Source organism: Dendronephthya gigantea, unplaced genomic scaffold, assembly GCF_004324835.1.
Source record: "Dendronephthya gigantea isolate DGI-Jeju-01 unplaced genomic scaffold, DenGig_1.0 000077F, whole genome shotgun sequence".
Lineage (NCBI taxonomy): Eukaryota > Metazoa > Cnidaria > Anthozoa > Malacalcyonacea > Nephtheidae > Dendronephthya > Dendronephthya gigantea.
This window is the reverse complement of record NW_021163087.1, coordinates 425,142-449,781: the sequence shown is the minus strand read 5'-3', so window position 1 is coordinate 449,781 and position 24,640 is coordinate 425,142. Positions and strand designations below refer to the sequence as shown.

At 36.9% G+C, this 24,640-nt stretch overlaps 1 long non-coding RNA gene across 1 annotated transcript; it reads left to right on the top strand.

Moving 5' to 3' along the window:
• The first annotated feature begins 96 nt into the window (after nucleotides 1-96).
• On the top strand, nucleotides 97-23,853 carry LOC114532095. The gene is made up of 3 exons (XR_003687926.1): nucleotides 97-190; nucleotides 13,070-13,533; nucleotides 16,469-23,853. It is a non-coding gene; the product is annotated as an uncharacterized LOC114532095 (long non-coding RNA).
• The last annotated feature ends 787 nt before the right edge of the window (nucleotides 23,854-24,640 follow it).

The following is a 24,640-nucleotide window of genomic DNA, read 5'->3' as shown; positions in this document are numbered from 1 at the left end:
CTAAATTTTGTTTATTTAAATATAGCTAAAGTCCTAATAGAAAAAATATAATTTTTGACAGTGACACTGAGCTATATAGTACAGCCATTATAGATCATTTGATATAAAGGAAAGCAAAAAATTATCGAAGAATACATATATAATTGGTAGCAGAACCTTCCAGCCGAACTCTGAATGTTTAGAAATGGAGGTAAGTTAAGCGTCTTTCGCTTTGTAAGTGTGCTAGTGTATTTTTCTAACCTTTACAGTTAGCTGGGAATTGTTGGACAGTTCGAGGCATCATGGCCCGCCAAATAGTGGCTAATTATGAAATCTTGAACGGCTAAGATAGCCAGACATTTTAATAATTTGTCCAAAATACAAGGATTGAATTATGCATTTTAAACAACATATGGCCAATTTCGAGATTATGTCACATCTCAGAAGAAGAGAAGTAAAATATTGTAGTGGCTAGCACTATGATGATCTTGCTACAATTTACATAATTGTAGTTTTGAATTCTGTCGGGATAATTTTGATGTATTGAAATGAGCAGGAACATATTACCGAAGAGATATACAATGTCAGGAAAGACTAAGATGCCGTTTTTACAATTCGGAATTTAATATTCAACAATTACAAACTGTTGAAAATTGTTTTCGTCTTAAAATTTGGTCGACAAATGAGTCAAAATCTCTTGTAAATTTACCCAATCTTGCAAAATTACTCATCATAACTACTTTCAATACATTAAAAGTAGCACTGCTTTAACTCAAGAGAGATTCCTATGTGTTTAAGTCAAATGATTCTTGTCGTCAATGAATGAATGAAAACAACCGTCATTGTAAGCAGATGGTATAAACAAGCCGCATAGTAATAGCCTGACTATTTAGTCTGGCTGAGTGGCTGAACCAATCAATTCCTAAAGAAATGAAAATTTTTTTTGTCAAAATTATTTTTCTAAATGAAAACAACCCTAATTGCAAGCAGATGGTATAAACAAGCTGCATAGTTAGCCTGACTATTTAGCCTGGCGGTACATTAACAATCAATTCCTAACGAAATGAAAAATTGTTTGAAATTTAAAATTTAATTTGCATATAGCAGGAATATTTAAATCTTTACGCTTGGCACATAGCCTTTAATCGATCAGACCTAACCAACCCATTTCACAAAATTCTGGCAATAATTAAGTCTTCAGATATTGTACTTAGAAATTATTCAACTCTTTATGTTCTTAAAAATGTAAAAGTGAAGAAGATGGAAATACTTCTCTGTTAGTTAAGGCATAGATATCTGAGTGGCACTATTCTGTTAACACTCTATCTTTGACTAGAAAGAATATATATAACAAAAAATAGCCATACAGAGCTCCAACCTTTTACTATCATGAGGAAATATTTTCAAAAATACAAATCACATTGTGGTTTGTGAAAATATGAAATTCTCTAAATTATTTTCACATGTTTAAAAACACAATGCAGAGAAATCTTGGGAAATCCAGTGCAATAGGACTTTATTAAAATTAAATAATTTGAAATAAGAGACTGTTATTAATTAATCCTAATATTTATAATTTTGTCATGTGGTATTGGAAAGCTAGGCAAAGCAAACAATTTTTAATTTCTGCTGTTCAAAATTTAAAATGTTATAAACTGTATATTGAATAATTTGATTTCCAAACCAAAGATATGTTAATTATCAAAAATCCATATTACTTGTACTTTGGATTTGGTTCTTAAAACCTGAGAAAGTCATGCAATTCATTGCAATGCTTGAATAGGAATAATGAGGTATTTTACGTTGGAATTGTGCTGTAGCAAAGTCTTTGTGATCAAATTCACCAGATTTGTGTGAAAACCTGTGTTAAGCAACCATGGGCAGATAGAAATTAAGGCATTTATGCAGCTGCCAAATACCTGAGTGGTTGATAATGACATTAAAAAGCTGTGGTGGGGCAAACTGTATGATATATTTGCTTGAAACTTATATGGCAGGCAATTTGTAAGGCTCTTGCTACTTAATGGATTGACAGGAAAACATATACTGGTTGCAGTATTTTGTCACCTGCCTAACAAGTTACCATTTCATACTTACTGTGATATTATTACAAATCACAATTCATACCATAAAGCACAGTAACAAGACCAAATATTGGCAACCTTTGGTTGATAGAGCGGCAGTTAACAAAGTAACTAAGTAATGTTGTCACTTGTTACAGTGGATTTCACGTAAAAAAGGAGCCACCAATCTCGAAACATTGTCAACTCGACAAAAACTAGGTTGCAGTATCACACACCTGCATGGTACGTGTTATTCGCCCTGGTTCTTATTAGGTATGAAGGCTGTGAAATTAAAATTCTAATTTACAATTACCTTAAAAAATGTGCATAAAAGAAATGGAATTACTTAAAGTGCCACAGCCATATGAAATTAAGAAAATCACACTGTTTTTCACTGTTTTGTTCAGCATCTGGTTGATTGGCATCAGAATCTTAAGTAACTTTGGTTAACTGAAAGGTTTTTAATACGAAAAATAATAGAACATACAAATGCAATATTTTCTCATCATGAACATAACAATTTTGACTGGTGCGTTTGCATTTATTTGAACAGTCAAAATCCACCCCCAAAATCTTTCCCTAAGAAACTAGCCAGTGGGGGGCGCTCTGGTCAAAAAACCTTGCAGGACAATTTGGAATTTCCTAAGGATGCTAGTTGGATCCCATCAGGACAAGATTCATGAGCATTCTTAAGGATTTATCTTTGGTGTTTATCAAAAGATCTCCTTGCAATTCCTTGCATTTCAGGTGTAATCAGGAACTTTGACAAATTGGAATTGACAATGAAGGTCAATTCTCCTGTAATGATCATGCCCAAAAGCCTTGAGGCTTGTTTCTAATTCCTGCCAGGAAATTATTTTCTTTCTTTGGCAAATCCTCCAAGATTTCTATAATTCTTTATAATCCTTAGTAATATTCTTGAGAATGTTTTAAAATCCTTGAGATACATTTTGGTGATTGCTGGTATAGGGTTTAGGAAATGTGCGTTGTATTTATTTTCTTTACTTTTCTTGGCAATTGGTTATTTTAATTATTGGAAGCAAGGGTCAGGGGTGTGCAAAGCAATTAAATGTGACAACAGAGGCGAATTCCAGTTAAGTTCAGCCTCTACTTGCACGTACTGGCGGTGCGGCCGATTTGGCGCATGCTCCGTGACTCGAAACTGCTCAGAATGCCGGCCGTCGCGGCTAATTTTTTGTACGCATGTGACAGTAGAACTGTATTCTACTTTCAAGTGGAGGCCGGACTTTAGGCAGAAAAAATACACGACTTAATTTCAAGTTTGGAAACATCTTTGGTCATTGATTTGCTAGGATATGTTTAAATATAGCCAGGGAGCAGCGCGGCGAACAACTTCACCTCCAATGTGCTCGGTATAACAACTGCTGCAAAATAAACAAATGGGAGCTTTAGCAGTGACTACGAGTACGACTACGAGTACGAGATTCGTCATTCTCGCGCGTTGTTTGCTTACGCCATTGGTCATTTGTCGCCAGTCTTTTGAGTGTGAGTTTGTTTGCAATCTTCGTACTCAAAAGTTCTGCGACTACGAGTTTAGCTGATCGCGTGAGCAAATCAACCAACAAGAATGACGAATCTCGTACTCGTAGTCGCACTCGTAGTCATTGGAGAGCTTTAGATTTGACTACGGCTACGAGATTCGTCACTGTGGCGCGAAACAAACGTTGTATGCATACGCCACCTCGTACTGGCATGATAAAACTCTGCAAACACAATAATAAATGCATGTTTATCCTGTCAAATATTTCGGAAATTTTACGCCTACTATTTCGAAAAATACACATAATCAAACGTCACGGTCACGAAAAACAGTTCTCTCAAATTATTTTCTGGAAAAAACGAGAAAATGTAAACTTTCTTTGCTTTTTAAATCACGTAGTGAGGACTACGAAGTTTTCTTAAAATGCCGTAGTCAAATGAGCGACGGCTACGAGTCTATGGCGTCAATACGAAGTATCACGAATATCACGTCAATGTGACGAATCTCATAGCGCTAGCGGGAGTCGTAGTCAAATCTAAAGCTCTCTGCTAAAGCTAACTACAGAGACTACGACTGCGAATACAAGATTCGTCATTCTTGCGCGTTGTTTGCTTACGCCATCAGCCAAAACTCGTAGCACAGAATACCTAACAGAAGTGGAACTCCTGTACTTTTTTCGTAAGTGTGATCCGTCATGATTCGTCACTTAGCAAGTGCATTTTTTTGAGGTAGTCACCCCCCTGCCAATACTAAATATGGGTTGATTTTAGACATTGGCAGGGGGGTGACTACCTCAAAAAAATGCACTTGCTAAGTGACGAATCATGACGAATCACACTTACGAAAAAATAGTATAGAGTTCCACTTCTGTTAGGTATTCTGTGCTCGTAGTCTGCAAATGAAATGTTTTAAAAAATGATGCAAAACTTGCTGTTTCTCAGACTTTGTGACGATCTAAAGTGAGAAGCAATTTAACTTTCAAATGTTACATTTTTTGTTCCAACGTTTTTGTTCTGAGGCTAAATTTTTATTGGTATTTTGACGTTTTAAGTGCATTTACAATCTCGTTTTATTATCTAAAACACTTGCACCACAGAATACCTAACAGAAGTAGAACTCTATACTATTTTTTCGTAAGTGTGATTCGTCATGATTCGTCACTTAGCAAGTGCATTTTTTTGAGGTAGTCACCCCCCTGCCAATACTAAATATGGGTTGATTTTAGACATTGGCAGGGGGGTGACTACCTCAAAAAAATGCACTTGCTAAGTGACGAATCATGACGAATCACACTTACGAAAAAATAGTATAGAGTTCCACTTCTGTTAGGTATTCTGTGCTCGTAGTCTGCAAATGAAATGTTTTAAAAAATGATGCAAAACTTGCTGTTTCCCAGACTTTGTGACGATCTAAAGTGAGAAGCAATTTAACTTTCAAATGTTACATTTTTTGTTCCAACGTTTTTGTTCTGAGGCTAAATTTTTATTGGTATTTTGACGTTTTAAGTGCATTTACAATCTCGTTTTATTATCTAAAACACTTGCACCACAGAATACCTAACAGAAGTAGAACTCTATACTATTTTTTCGTAAGTGTGATTCGTCATGATTCGTCACTTAGCAAGTGCATTTTTTTGAGGTAGTCACCCCCTGCCAATCCTAAATATGGGTTGATTTTAGACATTGGCAGGGGGGTGACTACCTCAAAAAAATGCACTTGCTAAGTGACGAATCATGACGAATCACACTTACGAAAAAATAGTATAGAGTTCCACTTCTGTTAGGTATTCTGTGCTCGTAGTCTGCAAATGAAATGTTTTAAAAAATGATGCAAAACTTGCTGTTTCCCAGACTTTGTGACGATCTAAAGTGAGAAGCAATTTAACTTTCAAATGTTACATTTTTTGTTCCAACGTTTTTTCTGAGGCTAAATTTTTATTGGTATTTTGACGTTTTAAGTGCATTTACAATCTCGTTTTATTATCTAAAACACTTGCACCACAGAATACCTAACAGAAGTAGAACTCTATACTATTTTTTCGTAAGTGTGATTCGTCATGATTCGTCACTTAGCAAGTGCATTTTTTTGAGGTAGTCACCCCCCTGCCAATACTAAAAATGGCCCGATTTTAGACATTGGCATGGGGGTGACTACCTCAAAAAAATGCACTTGCTAAGTGACGAATCATGACGGATCACACTTACGAAAAAAGTACAGGAGTTCCACTTCTGTTAGGTATTCTGTGCTTGTACTGTATGCCTGGAAGAGATTTATCTCGTTTAGCATATTTTGAACATCAATTTCTTCCTTTCCTTCAAAATTTAATAACTGTTTTTTTGCTGATATTTTTTACAACCTCTTAATCTGCAGTAGCCTTCCCTATACTCCTTTGCATTCACCACCTCTATTCTTTTTACACTCGCCCCCATGACTCATTTGCAATTGCCTCCTTCACTTTTCTGTAATCACCTCCTAATATTAAAAGTCGTCTCTGTACTTAATTTAAGTTGCCTATTCCTATTCTCCTTTGCATTCATCTTCTCTACTCCTTTGCAGTCGTACTTCCCCTGGATCTTTACAGTCATCTCCCCTACTTCGTTATAGTCATCTGCCCTTCATCTTTACAGTCATCTCCCCTACTTTTTTGCAGTCATCTCCCCTACTTCTTTACAGTCATCTCCCCGACTTCTTTGCAGTCATCTGCTTTACTTCTTTGCAGTCATCTGCCTTATCTTCTTTGCAGTCATCTCCCCTACTTCTTACAGCCATCTGCCCTACTTCTTTACAGCCTTCTCCCCTTCTTCTTTACAGTAATTTCCCCTACTTCTTTACAGTCATCTCTCCTACTTCTTTACAGTCATCTGCCCTACTTTTTTGCAGTCATATCCCCTACTTCTTTGGAGCCATCTCCCCTTCTTCTTTGCAGTCACCTCCCCAACTTCTTTGCAGTCACCTGTGCTACTTCTTGACAGTCAACTCCCTGACGTCTTTGCAGCCATCTGCCTTCTTCTTTACAGTCATATCCCCTACTTCTTTACAGCCATCTGCACTACTTCTTTTCAGCCATCACCCCTACTTCTTTACAGTCATCTGCCCTACTTCTTTGCACTCATCTCCCCTTCTCTACAGCCATCTGCCCTACTTCTTTACAGCTATTTCCCCTTCTTCTTTACAGTAATTTCCCCTACTTCTTTACAGCCATCTCTCCTACTTCTTTACAGTCATCTGCCCTACTTTTTTGCAGTCATATCCCCTACTTCTTTGGAGCCATCTCCCCTTCTTCTTTGCAGTCATCTCCCCAACTTCTTTGCAGTCACCTGTGCTGCTTCTTGACAGTCAACTCCCCGACGTCTTTGCAGCCATCTGCCTTTTCTTACAGTCATATCCCCTACTTCTTTACAGCCATCTGCACTACTTCTTTGCAGCCATCACCCCCCCCCCCCCCCTTCGCTTCTTCTTGGCAGTAATATCCCCTACTTTTTTGCAGTCATCTGCCCTACTTCTTTGCAGTCATCTGCTTTATTTCATTGCAGTGATCTCCTCTACTTCTTTGCAGTTATCTGCCCTACTTCTTTGCAGCCATCCTTCACCCCCTCTCCGCTTCTTCTTGGCACTCATCTCCCCTACTTCTTTGCATTCTCCCCCCTCTTCTTCTTTGCAGTCATCTCCCCTACTTTATTGCAATGATCTCCTCTACTTCTTTGCCATCATCTCCCCTACTTCTTTGCAGTCATCTCTCCTACTTCATTGCAATGATCTCTTTTACTTCTTTGCAGTTATATGCGCTACTTCTTTGTAGATATAGTTCCCCCTCGCTTCTTCTTGGCAGTCATCTCCCCTACTTCTTTGCTTTCTTCCCCCTCTTCTTCTTTGCAGTCATCCCCCTACCTCTTTACAGTGATCTCCCTTTCTTCTTCGCAGTCATCTTCCCCTCTTCTTTGCATTCACCCCCCCCCTTCTTCTTTGCAGTGATCTCATGTCCTTCTTTACAGTCATCTGCCCTACTTCTTTGCATTCACCTCCCTCCTCTTCTTCTCTGCAGTAATCTCCCCTTCTTGGCAGTCATTCCCCTTCTTCTTTGCAGTAATTTCCCCTACGTCTTTGCATTCACCCCCCCTTCTTCTTTGCAATGATCTCATGTCCTTGTTTGCAGTCATCCCCCTACTTCTTTGCATTCTCCCCCCCTCTTCTTTTTTGCCATCATCTGCCCTACTTCTTTGCAGTCATCTCCCCTACTTCATTGCAGTCATCTGCCCTACTTCTTAGCAGTCATCTCCCCTACTTCATTGCAATGGTGTCCTCTACTTCTTTGCAGTTATCTGCCCTACTTCTTTGCATATATCGTCCCCCCCCCGCTTCTTCTTGGCAGTTATCTCCCCTACTTCTTTGCATTCTCCCCCCTCTTCTTCTTTGCAGTCAGCTGCCCACTTTTTTGTAGTCATCTCCCCTACTTCATTGCAGTGGTCTCCTCTACTGCTTGGTCTCATGTCCTTCTTTACAGTCATCTGCCCTACTTCTTTGCATTCACCTCCCCCCTCTTTTTCTTTGCAGTCATCTCCCCTACTTCATTGCAATGGTGTCTCTATTCTTTGCAGTTATCTGCCCTACTTCTTTGCATATATCGTCCCCCCCGCTTCTTCTTGGCAGTTTCTCCCCTACTTCTTTGCATTCTCCCCCCTCTTTTTCTTTGCATCAGCTGCCCACTTTTTTGTAGTCATCTCTCCTACTTCATTGCAGTGGTCTCCTCTACTGCTTGGTCTCATGTCCTTCTTTACAGTCATCTGCCCTATCTCTCTTTTTTTTGCAGTCATCTCCCTCTTTTGCAGTTCTCCCCTTCTCCCCTATTCTTTCCTACTTCTTGCCTTTCCTCATCTGCTCTACTTTTTTGCAGTGATTTCCCCTACTTCATTGCAGTGGTGTCCCCTACTTCTTTGCAGTCATCTGCGCTACTTCTTTGCATTCATCTACCCTACTTCTTTGCAGTCATCTCCCCTACTTCTTTGCATTCCCCCCCCCCTTCTTCTTTGCAGTGATCTACCGTACTTCTTTACAGTCATCTCACCTACTTCTTTACATTCACCCCCCCCCCTTCTTCTTTGCAGTCATCTCCCCTACTTCTTTACAGTCATCTCCCCTACTTCTTTATAGTCATCTCACCTACTTCTTTACATTCACCCCCCCCCTTCTTCTTTGCAGTCATCTCCCCTTCTTCTTTACAGTCATCTCCCCTACGTCTTTGCATTCACCCCCCCCCTTCTTCTTTGCAGTGATCTCCCGTACTTCTTTGCACTCATCATCTCTACTTCTTTGCATTAACCCCCCCCCCCCTACTTCTTTGTAGTCATCTTCCCTACTTCTTTGCAGTATCTCCCCTGCTTTTTTGCATTCACCCCCCCCCCCCTTCTTTTTTGCAGTCATCTCCCCTTCTTCTTTGGCCGTAGCAAACGAGTCACAGCATGGCATGATTACCAACTGTGAGGCGATATGAACCCCTATGGTTTAAGACTCTTTAGACAAAGAATATTCAGCTGGTGTGGGACAGTCTAGACTTTTATATCTATTTGTATACCGTGAGTTTTCTTCGATCGAATACTCAATTTATTCAAATTTCAGCGATAGGACATGACGGTTTACGGCATTGCTTCTTACGTTGCGAAGCAAAAGACCGCTGACATTGCTAAAAGTGTATTTTATCTCAATTTTTATTTTTCCTGTCTTTAAAATATGAACGTGTCTCGCACTAACATAAATTGTTTCGTTTTAACACATGTTCCTTCAAATGTGTGAAGCTCATTAGTGTGAATGCATGCTGATTTCCAAATTAGTCGAGAATTTCAACATTAAAATCATTCCCGCTGTTTAATTAATTATCTCTATAATCCTGTGTAGAGTTGAAATGATTTGAAACAAGCATTAAAAATAATTCAACATCGAAAATGTCCATGTAAATTTAAAACTTAAACATTGCGTGTTTCATAGTTATTCGTTGGCAGTAATTTTCATAGTTCAAACTTTCTTTAAACAAAGAGTGTTTTTAAATGCAATAATAATACCAGACTAATTTTTATGACATTAATGGGAGTTTTATTGTTTTCTTCTCGCACCATAGAAACTATATTTATAATTGTTATAAATTTTTTATACAACCTCGCTAAGTATAGATTCTCTGCGTCATAAATAGACACAGAACAGACTAGACACATGAATCACAAGATATTTTTTTTTAAAGTGCATACAATATATGTGAATCAGTGTATTTTTATAGCAGCTAGATCAATGAAATTTGCATGTTCGGGAATAATTCCGGTGTTAAACTGATTCTAATAATAAGTTTGAAAATTTTGAAAATATAACGTGTCGTGCATTACAACATGAAAAGGATTTCTTAAACCAGTTGCAAGTATAAGACGGCTAAGTATTTGAGATCTTCGACGGTCGGCATTGTGAGCAGTTTTGAGATCTTCACACGCGGTGGAAATGGATGATGATACATCGGATGACCGTTTAAATTTTCCACTCCGCTTGTGACAAATTATCCGACATGACGACAACTTAGCATTAAATTGAGGACAATCAAATAGCCACAAGCCACACGGAAGAGTTTCATCCTAGTTTTTAATGTCGTATTAGACCACAAATGAAGGAGAAGTGAAGTGAATACCACCTGGGTAGAAACCAATTTGCCGTTATATTGCTGATATCCGGCGTAAAGTATCGAACATGCAGAGTTAATAACATCTCAGCCGGCTGGACGTTCATGGGAAAGCTAGAAAGCGTGGGATGCATGTTTGGCAAAATATATTTAGATACGATCAATCTAGCTAATCTTTGAACCTCCTGGCGCCAGCTCTTTGTCTCAGAGACTTGACAAAATTATAGCTGAGATTGAAGCGTAAAAATTTCAAAGCATTCCCTAATATTCCGCAGGATATGAGAAACAATGAACAACCGATGATTACAAATTCAAAAGAGCTTTCTTGAGGACTTTAAGAGGTCTGCCAACGTCACTTGATGCTCTTTTAAGTTATATTGGAATGTTTAATTGAACCCGCGTGACTTCAATAGATGCACCCTGACACGTACTGTTGCTATAATACAAATATAATTTTTCATTTTATTTTTGTATCCACTTAATGAGTTTGTTTATATAAACAAAATCTTATCAACACTAAGCTCTCTTTCACTACAATGATAATTTCTTATACACTCTATACACGCGCTTCCTAATTTGGCGACTACAACAACTACTGAATAATAAATATAATAATGAACTATTTTAGTCTGAGATATGTAATGTTATATTCCCATGAGAGCTTTGATATTAATAAAAAACTGTAGCCATAGTCATATATAGCTATACTTTATGTGTCGAATTATAATTGTACCATTCGAATAGCATCATTCTGTCTAAATTTTTTTCGCATTTTTGTTTATAAACGTCGTGAACGTAAACTTGAACTATGTTTATATAATCTCACATCGTCTATCGTTGCATGCATTATATCTGGGCGTATTCATGCACGAGACTCGGCTTTACATCACAATATTGACTATACATGCGGCTGTGCTACCTGCAGTGATCACTGCACGAAACCCGACAATATCTTTACTCTTTTGAAGTTTCATGAGTGGAGAACAAATTGTCTTTATCTTTTATGTTTGTTGTAGCTTGTATGGTGCATTAAACGGAAACTCTTGGCAACATGAGAGAATTGTCTATATCGATTTAAAGATCTTGGCCACGGCAGGAACAAACACAGCAAATTCGCGTAGCTATTATAATGGACAGGATAAGGCAATCTATACAAACACCACGCAGCAATAATTATTTTTAAGAATGTGTTGATTTCATGTTCCGAATGTGATGATGATTTCAACATCGTGACGTTTCGATTCCAGATGGCGTCATTATTTTATAATTGACTATTTTTTGGCAGAAAATGCTACATTTGACTTTAAAGGATTTTTTGACATGAACATGTTTCGTGACACGCACAGTCTTTTTGCCTCTCCTAAATATACATATTTGAGATGGAATCAGATTAATTGGCCGTGAAATGGCAACTTCCAGACTTTAATTACAGATGTGATAATTCCTGCGTCTATTCGCGGCACATTTGTGTTTTGAAGAGTGAGTATAAGGTCGGATTGTGAAAGATTTTTCATTTTGTTTTCGCTCAACGGTATGCGTGTCAAGATATGCGGACATACACACTTTTTTAAATAGCTAATTGCTGCAATTAAACACTATAAATAGACCTCTAAGGGAAATAGAAAGCCAAAATATTTTATGATTATATACGAAATATGCAACAAACATATAATATGATAGTCAGAAAGTTTCACTTTGCATGCGAAGAAGATTATTTCGGTAGGTCTAGACTTCTCCCAACTGCTACGTGTCGCGGTTTCCTGTTTTTTAAAATAATTTTTTACAATAATTTTTCACTGTTATACCGGCATACAAGTGGCAAGCCAATATTTAACAGCAAATGGATGTCCTCGGTCGGTTAATGGAACAAAAAAGATAGTAATATTTGTATACCATGCATCACCTAGTGTACATTGTGGATCACATAGTGTCATTGTGCATCACCTAGTGTACATTGTGCATCTCATTGTGTACATGGTGGATCACATATAGTGTACATATGCATCACGTTGTGTACATTGTGCATTACATAGTGTACATTGTGCATCACATAGCCTACATTGTGCATCACATAGCCTACATTGTGCATCACATAGTGTACATTGTGCATCACCTAGTGTACATTGTGTATCTCATTGTGTACATGGTGGATCACATATAGTGTACAAATGCATCACGTTGTGTACATTGTGCATTACATAGTGTACATTGTGCATCACATAGCCTACATTGTGCATCACATAGCCTACATTGTGCATCACATAGCCTACATTGTGCATCACATAGTGTACATTGTGCATCACATAGTGTACATTGTGCATCACATAGTGTACATTGTGCATCACATAGTGTACATTGTGCATCACATAGTGTACATTGTGCATCACATAGTGTACATTGTGAGACCCGGATTGAGTTATCCAGTTAAATGAATAACACACCACATGCATGTGCAACGCTGTTGGAAACTTATGATTGTAAAAATCCCGTAGCGTGGGATGAATATAGACTATCATCTCTGCATGGAACTAATACCACCCGCGGGTTACCGAAACCCTTGCAGGCTGCTGACATAGTATTTCGTTTTTAGCCTAATCTTCGCTCTTCCATAGAACATTGCCATTTGATTGTTTATGCTATGGGCTCTTTCATCGAACATTGCCATTTGCCAGGGAAAGATTAAGTCTAGTTTCCACCACGACAAGTGGCAGATGTAATTGGCAGATCATAATATATCGGCAAATAGAGTGAATAAGATGAACATGTGGCTTTTTTTCATATCTACTATGGCCACTGCATCGACCACTGACCGAAAGGAAATTGCATGTACACTTTAATGTCATAAAAATGATCAAAGTTAATTATTTTTTATAGGTTTGGTCCGTCAGACCACAGATAGCGCCCGATTTATCTAATAGCCAGGATCATAGTGCTAGGAAACGACAGCTCTTCTGAAACACTGGCGAAGAACAATCACCCATCTTTATACTTAACCCAAGCTCGTCCAAGCATATTTTATGTCCAATATTGTGAAGTAAACGTCTTTGGCAGGTGACTTTTGGGGTCTGTTATCTTTTTTTGGGCAGTTCTCCCAAGGCTGCATGGGTCACTGGTATACGACGCAAATGACCACATCTGTACTAAAGGGTATTCGAGAGTTTTTGCAAGATATCTTGGTTTTTGTTAGATGACTTTTGTGTCTGGGAGATGATTGAGCCTTTCTTGAAGATCGTTGGATGCAATCTACCGTTTTCCTAAAGCAAATATTGTGTTCAGAAGCTTGGGCTAAATAATTTGCCATCGTACCCCCCCTGGCTTAGTCTGTTTATAGCCGTACGGTAAGTCCTGAGCATTAGAATTATTTCCCAAATACGTTCGTTATTCCTCTTTTTCAGAACCGCCCAATGTTATATGCCTTGGCTTGTGTATAATCCAGGCCTAACCCAAAGTTCTCGGTCAAGTTGCCGTGAAATTTTAGCAACCACTATAACAATTAACGATAATTTGTCATCATGGTCCATGCCTAAGTTTGTTTTAAAACACCGCGATCAAATTAAGTAACAAAAAAGTGTTGAATACAAGCAAAGTACTAGAGAAAAGTGTAGCACAACATTTGCCTCAATACTGACTGCACATTTATCACAAGTTATTAATTGCATTGTATTGCTTATTGAAAATCATATCCCAGATCGCATGGCGATAAAATCTGTTAGGTCACAAAAGATTTCCGAGGCGTTCTATAGAGCGTAATTGATACAAAATCTTGTCTTTGTTTTTCCTTTATGTTGTGTTTGCGTTTCTGCACGCGACTGAAAATTCTTGCATTCAGTCAGAGTCAGGGATCAAGAGACTGGTTCAAGATTGCTGTCTCAAATCACATTTCGGAATATAATTCAAATCCCCAATAATATACCGTAACGACTATTGCACAAATTCTATAAACAGTATACAAAACAAAGACATTTTAACAAAAAAAGTGATATTTAAAATTCATATTGCCTTACTTTTAGTATATTATATCAAATATTAATATTATATAATGCTAGACGAATTTTACAATATAGTTAGTTTTACCTAAAAAGTTGTTATTCTGCGTGGGATATTAATAAAAAATATAACGCACAAGAAATGGACATCAATCTACGAAAAACTACACAAGTATATGTATGGTATGAAAAAATGCATACGGAAATAATTTGATAACTGTCTCTTTTTAAATTATGTAGCTAAACTTCAAGTCTGGGGTGAAGGGTGTGGTGATATTGTCTGTGCATGCAACGTTTCACGGCCGAATCCTAATTATATAATTATACCTTGATATAATCATCTCAAGGTTCTTAAACAACTGACGCCAAAGCAGGAAAATGATAAATATATGTCTAACCAAAATGGCCAGTCATAAAGTCTTCTCATGAGTTGATTCAGCTGAGGACCCCACTTGAATATACAACAAACGTACTTCAGCAACGCTCCTTTATGTTCTCGTCTTAAAAACAGGGGATGATACGATACATAAAGTAAATGTAAAAGTTTTAACAATGTACATATTGTACACATGAGAAGTTGAACGATTGAAACGCGTCATTACTTTCACAATCTAATCTAACTTCTATAAAAGTTCTTTATGGGAGACCTATGAGATTGAAGTTCACAGATAACCGCTAACCACAAACGGCGAAATTTAAATCAATTCAAAAAACACGGTAGATACAGCTCTATCCGGCTTTTTAACAACCGGCCGAGAAACACTTCCCGAGAAAACCTTCCCACTGACAATAGATTTCATTGGCCCGCCTCGTTTCCAAGTTATTGTTTTTTGTGTCAACAATCAATCAAATTCGGGTAGTGTCAATTATCACTATAAAATAAGCAACTGCATGTATGCATGTAGAACCAAAGTTTTCCAATATAGCAACATAATTTTGAATGTTTGTCTACTCGACATCTAGAATTGTATCGTTGCATTTTTTACCACGTTTTGTTAGGATTTATAAAATTATTCCCAAGACTGGGAGAGCTTTAGCAGTGACTATATACAAGTATGACTATGGATGCCACGTGTACGAAATTAGGGAGCTTTAGCAGTGACCACTAGTACGAAATTCGTCCATTTCCCGCCAGACTCGTACGGTGGTTTTGCTTGTGCTTTTACACAATCTGTAACACTCGGGTCGTTGGCTGATTTTTGTCGACGCATTCATTGCCATTGGTCAATAAACTCGCACTCAAAAGTAACAATTCAGACTTCATGTGGCCCTAAAGTTTATTGTTTCTCTAGACGAAAACAGTTTTACGTTGACTTATAACATTATAGTACAATGTATGGCTATAATCATTTAGATTTTTTCTGACAACAGTCGTTTTTTAGCATGGGATGATTTCTGTAAATAAATGACATCATTCAAAATTTTACGTTTTAAACAATATTGATTACTTTTTGCAGGAAACCGTCAAAAGGTCGCGATAAATATTATAAAAATGTTTTAATGATTTTATGTTCAAAAGTAAAATAGGAACAATCAATGCGACGTGTTACAACATGCAAATATACCAGTCATGCAGATTTAGATTGAAGACGGAACGTCAAAGACGACGACGTGGAAATTGCGAGTAAAAAGCGTAGCACGTCCATAAATGCACGCTACTTTTTCGCCATTTTCACGTGGTGTTTGCATGACGTTCGCCTCTTCGATCTAAATTTGTCTAGTACTGATACATTGAGACGCTATTTTCCATGAGTGTCTGTCAGATATTTCAGTTAAGTAATAATTTGCATCATTTGCATAATTTGAAATCAAAGCAACCCATATAGGCCATGATATCCAACCTGTAACAAAACTTGTTACAATTGAATATACACAAACAGTTATTGCGTTAGTTACTACGACATACTAACGCAATGTTCATTGAAAATGTTTAACAATTTTAAAAGAGCTCACAATAGGAAATGATCTAATATTCGTGCACAACAATAGGAAAATGTCGAAAGCTTTGAGGTCAGGAACGCTGGTGTTTAAAAACACAAGTCTTTTTTTATTATAGTCCGCTGAGCTAGAATGCTTTATAGAATATAGAGTATCATGAAACGCGAAGAGCTTTGAAAAATAATGGCGGACAAGGATCAAAGGAAGGGCTTTTGTTAGTGTTTAAACAGTCTTCTTTATCATATTTCGCCTTCCCTATATTTGTATCTGACCTCGGCTATAGCGGCATTGTAAATCGGTGATAAACCGCTAATGCTATATTTATCGTCGACTTCTCTAATTAATGAAGGCTGTTGCCGTCGTCGTCGGTCGTAACAATTACGCGGGAGTCTCAAGGATCACCAGGGATTTCCTGTACAACTCAATAGAGGCGGTGTCTGGTCAACCGACCAAGTACTCCATGCTAATCGGATAACAAGTGCTTCGCCAGTCAGGGGGCAAATTATCGTTTTGAAATTGGACAGGTTTGGTAAATCAACACTTCCCAGGCTATCGATCGTCACTGCTTTCCCATACTCAAAATATCACACGTCAAAACCTGCATGTGCGTCTCTGCATAAATAGAACGATTTAAATTTTTTTCATATTTCTATAATTGTAAGCGAATGTTTGGGGGGCATGACTTTTGACTTTATTACGATTTATTATATCATTTATAATTTAGGCTTATTCTGCCGTAATTTTCTAACTGCTATGGCTGTATATAGAAACCTTTGACATCGATAATTTAGAGAGAGTTGAATGATGTTTAAATCGTCACTGATATATATTAATATAACACTTAATATGAATAAAATGCTAGCTATCTTATATACATGCATGTGGAGCAATTAAGTGCGTATCATTATCATTAGACTATTTGTGTTGGCATGAATATTTCGTTGGAGCTTAATCCTCGCGAACGTGCAGACGATCTGGTATATTTTTCTTGGTATATTCTACTGTTTTGTGTAACTGAAAAAAAGGTTCTTTCAAACGTCTAGTTTATTATGGCTGAGTTATATCTGCTAGCCTTTTAAGACGCCTAGTATAGCTACATCTCGTTTACATATAAATATAGTCCGTGAAGTAAAACTATATAAAGTAGTTTGTCTGTTCTGTATAGAGCTTACGATGAAAGGCGTTCTCATCCTTGTTCAATTTAAGTTGTCTATTCAGGAGAGGGCCGTTCAGAGTTTTAGCTTTGAGTTATCAATCGTGCATGATGTATCATCGGGAATTATGAGAATCGTGCCTTAGTCAGAGTATATGGGCTAATTGGTATAGTCCTTCCTTCATATCAGCCCCCTGTTTCCATTTCTCTGCAGGGTATGTGAAAGTAACAAGCGTTATATTATAGTTAACGTACATAATTTCACGTTGTTTTAACAATTTAATGGCATGATTAGACCTCCAACGTGGAAAATGTGCCACGCTCCATACCTTGCCTGCATTTATGCCACTTGCGTTTGATAGGCTTATGAGCTTATTTATGAGTGTAAGTCGAGTATATTCCGTTTTGACTGACCGAAATTGCTGCTATGGTCAATAGTGTATTCTGGTCATACAATGATTGGAGAGTTAGATCTTTCTTTAGAACATTTTTTAAAAAGAATTCAACGATGAAGAATTTCAAAAATTGCTTTTGATAGGGCATGTGTATAGGCCTATTATTAGCTGTTCAAGTGAAGTATCGCCGTGGCAACTGCAAAATATAATTTATTTATTTTTCTCGAACGTTGCTACAGCAATACTTGCTTCACGATTAATATGCGGTGTAAAAAATGTTCAGCTTTAAATAAAAACTAAAGAAGGGAACATTTTAAAAAATTTTGTTTGTTACGTTAAAAAGTACTTCCCGCAGTCAAACATATATCTTGCGATGCTTTGTACGCCCACTCCTTTGAACTTGCTTTGAACCTGCATTGAAAATTGCTTGTCTAATACACTTCCTTCGACGCCACGCAGCTTCTAGTGAAGCACCTACTTCAGTTAACTACATCTTGTTGTCATGACAACCTCGAGTCTATGCTGATAATAACTAAGTCGCTAAAACCTTGCGTCAATGAGTCAACGAAACACTGCGATATAGCTCTGCAATTAGTATAATAGCTCTAAGAAATTGGTAAATCGACATACATTCGTAATAAAGAAAAAAAATCCTGCTGTACTGGTATATTTGATCGTTTTCGCAGGAGTAATAGTACTGCATGTAAAGTCTTCTTTGAACAGCCAAGAATATATTCATAAACCTCGTGAAGTGCATAATCATCACATTAATTTTTGCATGTAAACTGTATATTCCGTATTTATTATAGAGTCTTGAATTAAGGTCTGTTAGGTAAGTTCGGGCACTTTACTATCGTATAGTTGTACATTGTACAAAGACTTATGTACCAAATATATCGCTAAGCACTGTGCAATTAAAACCCACAGACAACAGTGGAAGGACTACAAACGAACATCAGGAACGTCACACTCACAGTTAGATAGACCTTCTATTCGCAAAGTCAAATTCAGGCCGCATTGTCGACGTGCATGGCGGGTAATAGCTATTATATAACTAATAAGTGCTTTTACACAATGAATTCGGTCCAAGAAAGGTCAATGTATTTTCTATTAAGCACATACAGTATGGCTTCATTCAGGCTTGGCGCGACAATGTCGATATTGCATACGTGTGCATGTTTATTGTGCATGGTGGAGATGTTATTGACGGTTCTTTATACGATGTTTTTGAAGAGTTGCATGGCGGTATTATAAAGCACACCTCGCACAAAGCGAGGTGTTTTACAGCCAGTAAATATATATATGCACCGCAATCTCCTAAAACACAGGAGTATATATAGTCGTTCGAGGTTGCTTTTTTGTTCATTATGATTTGCTGCATATTTCTCACATGCAGTCACGATTGTTCACCACCACCACCGATATAGATGATGGCGACGTCTGTATAACATCAACTGTAATCGCGATGTTGCTTAATTATTTTGAAAAATTAGAGACGTAGCTGTTCTCAGTTGATTGCAGTCTGCACTAAAATGCAGCTGCATAGTATATTCCTGTGTTTATAGTCAATACGGATTAACATCCTAAGAATAGAAATATATTGAAAGATGCGGGTATGCACGGCGGTACATTAATTAGACAGCAATCTACAGTGTTTGATCTTTTGTTATTAGTTATTAACTCAGAGCTTCACAATCACAATAGTTTTCCTGAGTTTTTAATTAGAAACTCCTACATCCTAAAATGAACTATTTATGTGTATTAAACTGTCAGAAAACTCCGGTATCCTGTTGATAACCCACGTAGAAAGAATTTATTAAGTCATATTTGAAGAATTCGTTTTCTAAATTTGTAACTTTTCAAAAGAAATATTGAGTGGCATTCATGTAATGTTGTGACAATGACTAATAATTATCATTCTGAATATAGGATCATTCACTGCGTGTGCTGAAATGAACACATTTTTAGGCTCGAATATTATTGCAAATGTCAAGTTTTATGTGATCTTAGTTTTAACAACTTCGGCAAAATTCGAAACACGCGAGCTTCTTTGTCGCGTGTCAGAACAACACAACCGCGAGATATATTTCAGTATCTTTAATAATTTGATGCGGAATTTGTGGCTGATCCAAGCTACTCTTGCATTTTTAATTTTTTAAAACAAACGAAACATTAACAATCACAATGTTGTGAATGACAATACTTGTATCTGGAACATTCGACGCGGCAACTATTGAACACCATGGCTTAACTATTTTTAGACGCAGTTTGTCATTATTCCGCAGTCTCTTTTGACATATTTCCAAATTATTGACATATATTGAGTGACCTTAGCGAAGCAATTAACGCGGTATTTTGAAAGACCACGGACAGTGGGTGATCTTTGCGACAAACTACCCTATAATATACACTTATAGTGTTTACCTATAACAGTCCTGCTAGTTTACAGGATAACTAGATCTCTTCCTTTCAAACACTATAGATATATAAGCATTGAATACCGGAGGTTTTTTAATAATGCGCAGGTTTGTTCCAGAAAGCGCCTCGGTATATGAAGCTAGTTTTGTGTATCGATTATCACCGATGTTAGAGTTACCTCGAGGATTGACGAATAAATGAACAATGCCAGTGAAATAGTAAAACACAGACTCTCCATAGCGGAAGCAGTAGAATTTTATCCTTCAAAAGCGTAAAATATATACAAAAGAAAGCTCTGGAAGTTTTAAGTTAAGGGCTTTGTAAAGAGCTGAATTCTCCTAACGAATGTCCTTGGGTCGAAACGTCTAGAAGGTTTATTGTATACATACTTGTATATTATTTTAAGTTGTTAAAGCAATTTTACTATTCCCTGCTTTGTGTATATATGCATTTCTTGGAGCTGCATTTTGAACACGGCCAGGATCTGTGCATGCATGCATGCACCCGATAAGAATCGCTTATCAATAAGTATACAACGATACTTTATAGGATTTGAAAGTCTAAAGGTGCATGCATTTTTCATGATTTCTGTACCAATTCTAATAAATTAATAGCAATTAACTCGAGTAATTTCATGTTTTGCGTGCTTAAGTTTACCGAAGTATATATAGCCAAGTCCTCTCTATAGACGTAGCCTACGTACACAAACTATGTTTGGCTATAAAAGTATAGGGAAAGACAGTAGTTCGTGGGGCATCACAGCAGCTGTTTCATGCATATAATTATGAACAAACTCAAAATACTTTATTTTTGAAATATATCGAAATCGATGTTTCATTTTACTATCGTAATACTTTCATCATTCTTTTACAACTATGCTACAAATGTTTGGAATTGTTCATGTTTTATTTTTAATAATAGTGTATGTATTAATTGTCTTTGGACGAACACCTTCACAACATGAAACGAAGATGAAAGGGTTTGAAACAATAAAGTATTTGAACAGCACCATGCAACCCATTAATAATATGGCTGTTAAAATGAAAAGGAAAACAAATTGAAAAGGGCCTCTGTGGTGAAACCCAGCGGTACCCTGTTGTAAAGTACTGTTATTTACCCCCAGTCAAGAGCTATCTTATCCCGATTATCCCATATTAATAAGACCATTAAAAGATTTTGATAAATCGTATAACCTATTTTCATTTGCTTTGAAATGGAATGAAACATAGTGGTATTATAGGTAGCTAGAAGAGTTTCACAGGAAGTTATTCCAAACGGCGTACGTATAGTGTTTGAACAGCTGCAAGACCATTGCTATAAGTGACTTCATAATATATTAATTTCAGTATTTAAGATAGGTTGGATAGTTTAAGGGGGATGACTAGAAATTTTCTCCCTATAGAAATGGTCTGGTTACATATAGGTATTGTTTAGTTAACATTTCATCGTACCCAGCTGATTGCTGGTGATCTATGGAAATACTAAAGACCAAGCAAGCATGCGTTTTTTCATTGTATGCCATTTTTGAATAGCAGTATAATCATGGCGCAGGCTGAATAACAGGGAACTCTTGGGAAAACAGAAACAATGATATAACCCGGCAGCTTTTTAACACTAAAACATGAAGCGTTTATACATGTATCATCAGTTATGACAGGAAATTGACGCTATATTTTTTATAACCCCATGCACCAAAAGCTGTTTTATGCAAAGAAAGATTTGCTCAAAAGACAGGTGTAGTGGAATTATTTCCTCATTATTTTCTCAAGAAAAGGCCAATATTACAATACAAATTAGAATGCTTTATTCTTCATTGTTGAAAAGTTGCATGTCGGACAAACTTGAAGTTTACTGAATGGTAATTAGTCGCAAACTCGTGCGCTTGAATGCATATATAGCTATCGCATTTCATACAACAGATTTTTTCAAAAAGCATATATGGCTATATGTTTTTCCCAGCCGAAGACATCAGTTGTTGTTATTTTTGTTATGAGAAAAATCTTTTCATTCCTCAAATGTCTGAATAAAAAAACACAGTATGACTTTGTCTAAACAACCCTTTATTGATGCTTTGTAAAAACATTCCGGCACGGACGCGAAATGAGAAATTTAGCATTTTGCCCGCACTCCCAAGATCAACACATTTATAATGTTTGTACATTAAATACAAACTTCACACACAAAGGCATGTTTCCGCAATATATAGGGACATCAAATTGAGTGTCAAACTACTGTTAATTTCTTAACAAGCAATCAAATTTTAATTTATTTACTTTAAGGGCAATTTATCCTATGCTATGTATACACGATCGCGTAATAGCTCTAAATCTATTTCAGCTAGACCTTGCATGCGAGAATATAATTCCCTTCATCGCTAAAAAGTTAGAATAGTTTTCGCATTCTAAGATGATAATCTTTTGTGTTTATACAGCAACAACAAAGATATTATCCTTCAATCGGTCCAAATGAATGGCTGGCTAGTATTTAATTGCATGATATTCAAAACTGGTGACAACATAAACGAAATCGCAATATTGTAGGAACTAGAAAACATGGAAACGAAATATTCTTGTGATGAATATTACATACAAATATTCCAATGCTTGAGCAAACATTAGAAGCAGAAATAACAACTTATTTAATAGGCGGTAACTGTCAATAGCAACAAAATCCGATTAATCCACATCATTAAGACGAAGTTTATTATCATTTGGGATTAGTTATGAGGTTAGTCTATTGCGCTATATCCTGTTTTCTACGCATTAAAAATAGACATGAATCCAATAATCAACGCGGAGACTCGCGGTTATATGGTCTCGCACGGAAAAAGTCATATACCCAGTCGTTGATATTGCGGCCCGTGAAAACATCAAAACTCGCAAATCAAACACTGTTTGTTCATTACACTTTTTTACAGAGGCGTGATTAATTTATACCTGCCAGTTGGCAACATTTCGATATAAACTTGCTCGTGCTGCGAATTGTAGGAATGAATCAAGAACTATGTGGAGATATAAGATCAAGCAGATTTTGAATGTGGCCCTGGGTGACATTTTGCATACAAATTGATTTGATAAGTCACACATGCATGCATGTGTACGGCATATTTTGTTTGGCTACAACGTATCCATGCAAACTGTTTGCGACAACCCTTAATTGAAATGAATTTAGAAGTACATATGACTTTTCGATAGGCCGCTGGTATATTTTCTGTATAAACATAATTTGTTATTTATACTATGTTATATATGAGTGTTTGATCGACTCATGTTTATATTCCATATACTGCGGTCGGTATACAACCGGAAATACAGCGGTGTTGGTGAAACCCATTGCCGCTACTTTAAGATTTCATCACTAGAGATCAATCAGTACACATGAATGAGTGTTGAATGATGAGAGGTGCTTATACCCAGCCAAGTAAGCCATCAACATATATTCCGTCATATGATTTAACAGATTGTTCTGAATATATGCTTGGAAAACAATTACCGTTTACTAATTAGCGATATTCGCAACACAAGTTTGGACCAGCCAAGCGCTATATAGATCGATGCATGGATTAGTTTGTGACATGCTGTTGGGAAATTCTGAATAGTATATTAAACAATTGAATTTTACATTACCTATTTTGCCCCAATCCGGCCTACGACAGATAGCTAAATACAGTGATGTATGTGCTTCCTGCAGCAAATGATCAGTTTTTTTGAAGTTCTGAATAGAAAAGATGAAATTAACAGATATCATCGTATTTTTGTGGCCTATCTATTCTCTACTCAATCACTGTTGACTGATATACGATATGCGTACTCTCAACGCTCAACGCTCAAGTGGTTTAAGGATCCTAACAAATTATCAGTTGCTGAGAGCTATCGGCAAACCAATCTCTCAAGGTCAATTAGCGCTACCTGCACGTATGATATATTCATGACTTGTCTATATAAGCTTATAGCCTGCCTGCATGGGATGCGACAAATTTATACAAACGTATGCGACCTTAAGATTCATCAATGTTTTGTTCACAACGAGTGTTTGTTAAATTTCGCTAATCTAGTCTTCGTTTTGATAGTTGTCGCCTTCATGTTCGCGCTAATAATGCTTCAATTTCATCTCTCGTGAAGCATGCTAATGACTTGTACATATGTCTTAAAATTGCCACGATTAATTACAGGGTGCATGTGAGAATATACAAAATTTAGCTGTACGCATTTTTGTAAACTATACATCCTGTGGCTAATCTGCTAATAGGAGAAAATCTAATACCCAGCATTGGACTGTAAGAAATGCGTTAATTATATTTGTGATATTAGCACTGTTTATTCACTCTACAATAAATATAAGATAAAGAATATCCCAGTTTAAATATTGGCCCCTTAATTATAGTAAAATATTCTTGTTAAGTTTCTAGACTTCTGAATGTAAGGTAAACTTAATTTATCTATCATCAATTCAGGGTGTTAAGCACTTTTCGAGTACTTATTGAGGAAATTTAACACTTTCCGCATGGCGCGTGAATCACATGCGTCTCGAAACATCAAACGACTATTTCGGAGGT